The sequence below is a fragment of the Myotis lucifugus genome, unplaced genomic scaffold, assembly GCF_000147115.1.
Source record: "Myotis lucifugus unplaced genomic scaffold, Myoluc2.0 scaffold_226, whole genome shotgun sequence".
NCBI classification, from domain to species: Eukaryota; Metazoa; Chordata; class Mammalia; order Chiroptera; family Vespertilionidae; genus Myotis; species Myotis lucifugus.
Window position 1 is genome coordinate 320931 of NW_005871274.1, and position 7203 is coordinate 328133.

Below are 7203 nucleotides of genomic sequence, written 5' to 3' on the forward strand. Positions count from 1 at the left end.
GTTATTATCTTGCTATTTCCCTTACCATTCTGCTGGGTCCCTGTCGTTGAATTTACAGATTGCATACATTATCGGACTACACGGTGGTGTGAATTTTCCTGGAAAGTCCTCGCCACCTTCCCCTGGGAGAGTCGCACCCTCCCGGCTGCTGCCAGTCTCTGGTCCTCTCTCGGGGTAACATTTGGCCAGCGTCACCGTCCGTGTGGCCCTGCCGAGCACCTGTGGTCTCCCCGCCAGGTTGGTCTTGTCCACAGGGATCTGGAAGCCAAGTTTCTGAATAAATCACAAAATGGTCCCAGCGTTGGTGTATTTACTCAAAACCTCATCTTCTATGGCAATGCATACAGAATAGCTGCAGATATACTTTCTATTGTGCAGTGTGGCATGTCCCAGAGTGCGCTCTGGGGGGCACCAGGCTGGGGGTGTTCTGTGGGAAGATGGTTTCCCGGGCTGAATGAGGTTGGCCACCCCTGCTCAGGGATGCACATCGGCACATCCGCCGAGTCTGAGAGTAGGACATCCGGGTCCCTCGGTGAGGCAGCATTGGCTGTTTGGCTGCACGGGATCACCATCTTTGGTGCACTTTGGGAACTAGACGCATAGGGAGGCGCAGGGCAGAGATGGCCAGGCCCGGCCAGGTTTCCGGCCCTGCAGCCACGCTGACTTGCGGAAAGTGGAGGAGAGCAAGGTGGAGGTTTAGACTCTCCTGAGCCGAGCTGGACTAGTGGATACTGGAACTGGCCAGAACGTGACAGGATCTGTGCGGCGCCACTGAGGGCCGGGGAAGAGAGATTTGTAAGAACGTGGCTGATAACGCTTGGATTGCGGAGGACAATTCAGCCCTTTTGCATTTGTACCCACTGGGGTCAAACACACTGTAAACCTGTTGCAAAGACTGCCAGGCGCCTCTTCTATTTGAAGGCCTCTGTTGTGGGTTGAATAGTGTCCCCCAAGTATCCTTGTCCACTTGGAGTCTCAGAATGTGACCCCAGCAATAGGGTCTCTGCAGGGGTCATTAATGTAAGGACCCAGATGGTCACGCTGGATCAGGGTGGCCCTTAAGCCCAGTGGCAAGTGTCCATAGAAGAGACGGAAAAGGACACGCAGAGGCACACAGGGCGAAGGCCATGAGGAGACGGAGCCAGAGATGGGAGCGGAGCAGCCACGCGCCCAGGAGCACCTGGGGCCGCCAGGAGCCGGGAGGAGCAGGAAGGACCCTCCCTGGGGACTTCGGAGGGACAGTGGCCCCGCTGACACCTTGCTTTTGGACTTCCGGCCCCCACGTCTGTGGGAGAATAAATGCCTGATGTGGTAAGCCCCCCACTTTGTGTGGATTCGCTATGACAGCCCAGGAAACTGACATCACCCTGGTGCTGGTGCCACCCGTGGGTGGCAAAGGATTCCTGAGACTGTGAGTCATGCACACCCCTGCTGACGAAGCTGTGATGGATGCGTGTGAACCTGAGACGCGCTAATATTTGCGCTGGTGGCGGATAATTAGTAGGAGGCCACGAGACAGCCTTTGAAGCTCCGTGCAGCGTGGAAGGGGAGAGAGTGCGGACACAGGGGCAGTGTGAGGGACACGGGGCCACAGCGGGGTACAGGAGGCTGGTGAAGCCCCTTAACCAGACTCAAGTCAACCAGCACAGGAGTGACGCTGCGCAGTCTCTCCGGGAGCCCCATCCTGGCGACCTGAGAAAGGGCCAGAGAGGGAGAGACGCTGCCAGATGGAAGCAGCAAGGACCCAGCCTCCAGGCCAGGGGTGCGGCCAGGTGCCAGGTCTGGACCTCCAGGGCACAGGCAGCTGTTCTGCAATCAACCGGCTCACCCCGGCAGCCCTGCCACGCCAGGGGACGCTCGGGGTTCCTTCTCAGGTTGTCATTGAACTTTCCCAGAGTTCAAGTTGTTGCTGTGTGACCTTCAGCTACTGGCTCCACCTCTCTGCCTGTTTTCTGATCCACACAATGGGGTTAATAATCTGCCTCCTGGAGCACTGTGGGGATTGCATGGGATCACGTGCGGGAGGCGCTTGGCCCAGCTCCTGGCGCATAGCAGATCCTTGCTCTGCCAGCTGCTCTACTGTCGCTGCTGCCGGGTTTATGACCTGGGTGCCTGCCTACCAGCTTTCACGTATTGAGCACCTATGACAGTGATGGCGAACCTTTTGAGCTCGGTGTGTCAGCATTTTGAAAAACCCTAACTTAACTCTGGTGCCGTGTCACATATAGAAATTTTTTGATATTTGCAACCATAGTAAAACAAAGACTTATATTTTTGATATTTATTTTATAAATTTAAATGCCATTTAACAAAGAAAAATCAACCAAAAAAATGAGTTCGGGTGTCACCTCTGACACGCGTGTCATAGGTTCGCCATCACTGCCCTACGATGTGCCGGACACAGGGCTGAGCACCGTACTCAGGATTTTAAGGACTAACAGTTAACACATGAGGAAGCTGAGGCTGGGGAAGGACAGGACCTTTGCCCAGAGGCTCACTCAGATGGCAAAGGCAGGTTCAAAGTCAAGGCCAGCCACATCCGGCACCCAGCTTCCTAGTATGGCATCTGATACTGTGTGTGTGTGGTGGTGGTGGCGGGGGTGGGTGGGGAATTCTATGTTGTGCAGGTGAAATTTTTACTCCTAAGAGTTAAGTATCTGCTTTATTAAAATACAGGTTTCCTATTTACAGTAATGATGTAAATTTTCCCTTTAAAATAAATGTCTTTAGCCCTACTTGGTTTGGCTCAGTGGAGAGCATCGGCCCTCAGACTGAAGGGTCCCAGGTTCGATTCCGGTCAAGGACATGTACCTCGGTTGCAGGTTCCCTGGCCCTGGTCAGGGTGCGTGTAGGAGGCAACCTATCGATGTGTCTCTTACATCAATGTTTCTGTCTCTCCCTCTCCCTTCCACTCTCTAAAAATCAGTGGGAAAATATCCACAGGTGAGAATTAACAATAAAAATGAATGAATGAATGAATAAATAAATAAATGCATTTAGTGCCTGTTCTGGCAGCACATGTATGAATATTGGAGCAAAATAGAGATGACTAAATGGCTCCCAAGCAAGGATGACAGGGACATTCGTGAAATGTTTCATATTTTTACAATGTTATGTGTCCATTATATCTTAATGAATTAAAATAAAAGCACTATTTACAATAGCTAAAAACTGGAAATAGCTCAAATGTCCACCAACAGATGAATGGGTAAACAAAATGTGGTATAATCATAAAATGGAATATTATTCAGCCACGAAAAGGAATGAAGTTCTGACACATGTAACAATGTGGATGAAGCTTTAAAACGTGGTGCTCAGCCCTGGCCGGTTTGGCTCAGTGGACAGAGCGTCGGCCTGTGGACTAAAGGGTCCCAGGTTCGATTCCGGCCGAGGGCACAGGCCCAGGTTGTGGGCTTGATTTCCTCCCCTCCCCCGCAGTAGGGGGCATGCAGGGGGGAGCCAATCCATGATTCTCTCTCATCATCTCTCTCCCTTCCTCTCTGAAATCAATGAAAACAACAACAACGTGGTGCTCAGTGAAAGAAGCCTGACGCGAAAGGCCACGTGTGTGTGACTCCGTTCATCGGAAATGTCCGGGATGGGCAAATCCACAGAGACAGAAAGCCCGTGAGAGGCGGTGCAGGGTTAGAGGAGGTGGGAGAGGGAGGAACTTCCTAATGCGTGTGGGTGTGGAGTGATGTACGTGCTTTGGAACTAGACAGAGGTGGTGGCTATATGACCCTGTGGATGCACTAAAGCCACTGAATTAATCACTTTAAAACAGTTGCTTTTACGTCATGTGAATTTCATCTCAATAATAAAAAATTAACTTAAATTTTCAAAAGGAAATTAACTTATTTCAAGAAACATATGATGCCAATCCCCGCACAGGGAAAGCGCAGATGTGGGGAAATGGTGAAGGCGGCGCTCAGAAAAGATGGCACCGTGTCATCCACTAAGGGCGCGCGGCGTCTGCTCCAGGCCTGCGCGGCGCCCTCCTTTGTACCCCCCCCCCCCAGCCCCCCTGCAGCCGGCTCAGTGCTTGAGAAATACTTGTTGAGTTCAGCTCAGCCGGCTCGGTTAATTGAGTTAAGGGGAGCTGAGTCGGACTGAATGCACCAGCTGGCTGGCCTGGAGGAGATCCAACTCGGAGATGTTAGGAATCACACTAATTCAGTAAGCTCCTGCCTGCGAGGTAGTCTAAGTCCTGAGACCGTGTGCCTCTCTTCACCTGACTCCCCCGTGTCCGATGGCCCCTCCCCAGCCAGGCCACTGCGTCATGGAATAGTCGTCTCCCTGGAATCTCCTGGGCCAGTGGTCGGCAAACTCATTAGTCAACAGAGCCAAATATCAACAGTACAACAATTGAAATTTCTTTTGAGAGCCAAATTTTTTAAACTTAAACTATATAGGTAGGTACATTGTTATTAACTTAATTAGGGTACTCCTAAGGCTTAGGAAGAGCCACACTCAAGGAGCCAAAGAGCTGCATGTGGCTCTGGAGCCGCAGTTTGCCCACCATGGCCCTGGGTGGGTGTGCCGATGCCGCCGGGTGAGAGAGTGTAGGAGATATGTCAAAAGGAGAACACAGCACCAGGCTGGTGTGGTTCAGTGGTTGAGGACCGACCTATGAACCAGGAGGTCACGGTTCGATTCGGTTCGATTCCTGGTCAGGGCACATGCCCGGTTGCAGGCTTGATCCCCATGAGGGGGCGTGCAGGAGGCAGCCGATCAATGATTCTCTCATCTCTCTCCCTCTCCCTTTCCTCTCTGAAATCAATTTAAAAAAAATATTATAAAAAATTTAAAAAGATGGAGACTTTTTTTTTTTAAAGGAGCGCACAGCAATCCTCAGGCTCAGCTGGGAGGCGGGAGGAAGGGCCTGGAGGAAGCAGAGAACTTTCCGTCTGTCTGTGCACAGATGCGGCGACGATCTTTCTGTCCAAAGCACTCACTGTGTGTCTAGTGTGGTGACCTCACTCAGAGCCCGTGCTCCCCACGGTGATTATCAGAGTCTGAGACTGGCCGAGGGCCTTGGAGAAACTGACTCATCTCTCGCTTTATCTCGTCTCCTTATCTGGGAAATGAGGCTAATAACAGTCCCTACTGCGAGGGGTTACTGAGAGGGGTCGCTTGGCATGCAGTTTCGGGGAAGTTGTACACTCAGGAAGGTGGGCTGTGAGGGATCGATGGCCGCCACCGGCCACACAGGGTGTGTCTGAAAGACGTGGCGGGGCCGGTGCAGCGCGGCAGACACGGAGGCCGGAGCACGGTTGTTTGTAAACATCCTAACGGAAGCACATGGCTTTCTCGTGTACTAGCAAGTGTTCTGGAACGGTGACGTCAGCACCGAGTGCAGCGGGAGGAGCAGGAATCGGATGTTTTTCTCCAATCTGGCAGCATCCTACCTACAGAGAGTCCCTGGCAGCTGCCCGCCCGGGTGCAGGGAACCCCAAGACTCGAAAAAAAAAAGCTGCACAAATGTTTCCTCTTTCCGCTCTGCTCTGGGAGGCTGCTCCACGCTGTTCAGCTCCTTGTGCTGGGCTGGTAAATCGCTGTAAGGGCTGCGGGGCGTGGTCTCTGCCTGCGGACCTCTGACCCACCTGCAAGGCTGCACGCAGGAAGGGCAGGACCTGGGTGTCCGGGGCGGGATTTCCCAGACTGTGGTCAGGCTGCTGCGTCTTTCTGAGCTATTGTTCCTCATTTATGAATGGGCGGGAGGACAAGGGAGCTGCTTGTTTTAAAGAAAAGTGTATAAAGGAAGTGACTATACACACAGATACAAGGATTGCTGCCTAGTTGAAATAGGACTGGGGGTTCCCATAGCCACAGCCACTGAGCTTCTTGCTCCCCTCCACTGCCTCCCTCCCTCCAGCAGCTCCCCAGATGCACATTCGGAAAACTGCCGACTAGAATGAGTTCAAGGGCAGGGGTGGGGCTAGAGTCCCAGGGTGGGGTGGAGCGTGAGGGGGTCCCCAGGGTGGCCTCCAGCCCCAAGGAGAAGGTGAGGGGCAGATCTGCGTGCAGGCCGGCCCGCCCTGCCTGGCAGTGTGACATGGGAGTCTAGGGCATCAGGTGTTTCTGCTCCTCCCCCTCCTGGCCAGAGCACCCTGATATTCTTTGGGAAAACACTCACTCTCACTTTGTCCATGAGGCTTTGCTAGGTGTCAGCAGTGAGCACATAATTGGGGCCTGGACAATCAGATCCTGCCACAGTCATTGGTTTAGCAACCGGCCGCTGAACCTCTCAGAGCGCATCAGACCTGATGCTAGGACTTTTACAGAAGTGACCAGGGAAAAGCCTGGATTCGACTGAGGAACCAGGTACGAGAGGCAGAGAAAGTCCATTTAGCCCAGTCGGTGTGGCTCAGTGGTTGAGTGTCGACCTATGAACCAGAGGTCATGGTTCGATTCCTGGGCGGGGCACATGCCTGGGTTGTGGGCTCAATCTCCAATGTAGGGCCTGCAAGAGGCAGCCAATCAATGATCCTCTCCTGTCATCAATGTTTCTATCTCTCTCTTCCTCTCCCTTCCTCTCTGAAATCAACTAAAATATATATTTTTTTAAAAAGTACATCTAAAAATGAAGCCAATTCAGGGAAAAGCAGAGCCAACGAGATGGAGAGAGGCACATTCCTGAAGACGGCGTTGAGCGCCTGCATCCAGCCCGGCCTGAAGCTAACCCAGCGCGTGCTGTACAGCCCAATACGCCAGCGCGTTTCTGTTCTGGCTCAAGTCCATTCAAGTTAGGAGTTTGTCACTTTGCAACGGAAACCTCATGACTAATACACAAGAGCAAGTTATCTCACCCCTTTAAGTTTCAGTTTTCTCATCTGCTAAGTGTCTCTAAAAATCTATAAGCCTTACCTTTAAGTGGATCTATAAACACATATATCCTATCACATCGGCAGCGGCGAGGCATTAGCAAGAGTGGTAAAGTATTTTGAATATTTATTAGTTCTCAGGAAAGCAAACAAGGGTTGGTTAATATCGGTCCACTTTATTCTCTAAATGAGGGTGGGGGGGCAACAGACAAATACGTAAACGTTCTTTGCAAATGGGAATGGAGAAATCGGGAGGAGGCCGCGTATTAACGGGAAAATGCCGTGGGGAGAGGGAGCGGGCAGGCCTTGATTTTTGGATTTTTCAGTTAAATGGGAGGGGATGTCCGCAGGGGGACAAGGTTCCCACACTTCTGCAGGC

The 7203-nt window shown here is 52.2% G+C and overlaps 1 non-coding gene across 1 annotated transcript; it reads left to right on the forward strand.

Moving 5' to 3' along the window:
• Positions 1–2999: 2999 nt before the first annotated feature.
• LOC111827833 lies at positions 3000–3105 on the forward strand. The gene has a single exon (XR_002831561.1). It is a non-coding gene; the product is annotated as a U6 spliceosomal RNA (small nuclear RNA).
• Positions 3106–7203: the final 4098 nt, after the last annotated feature.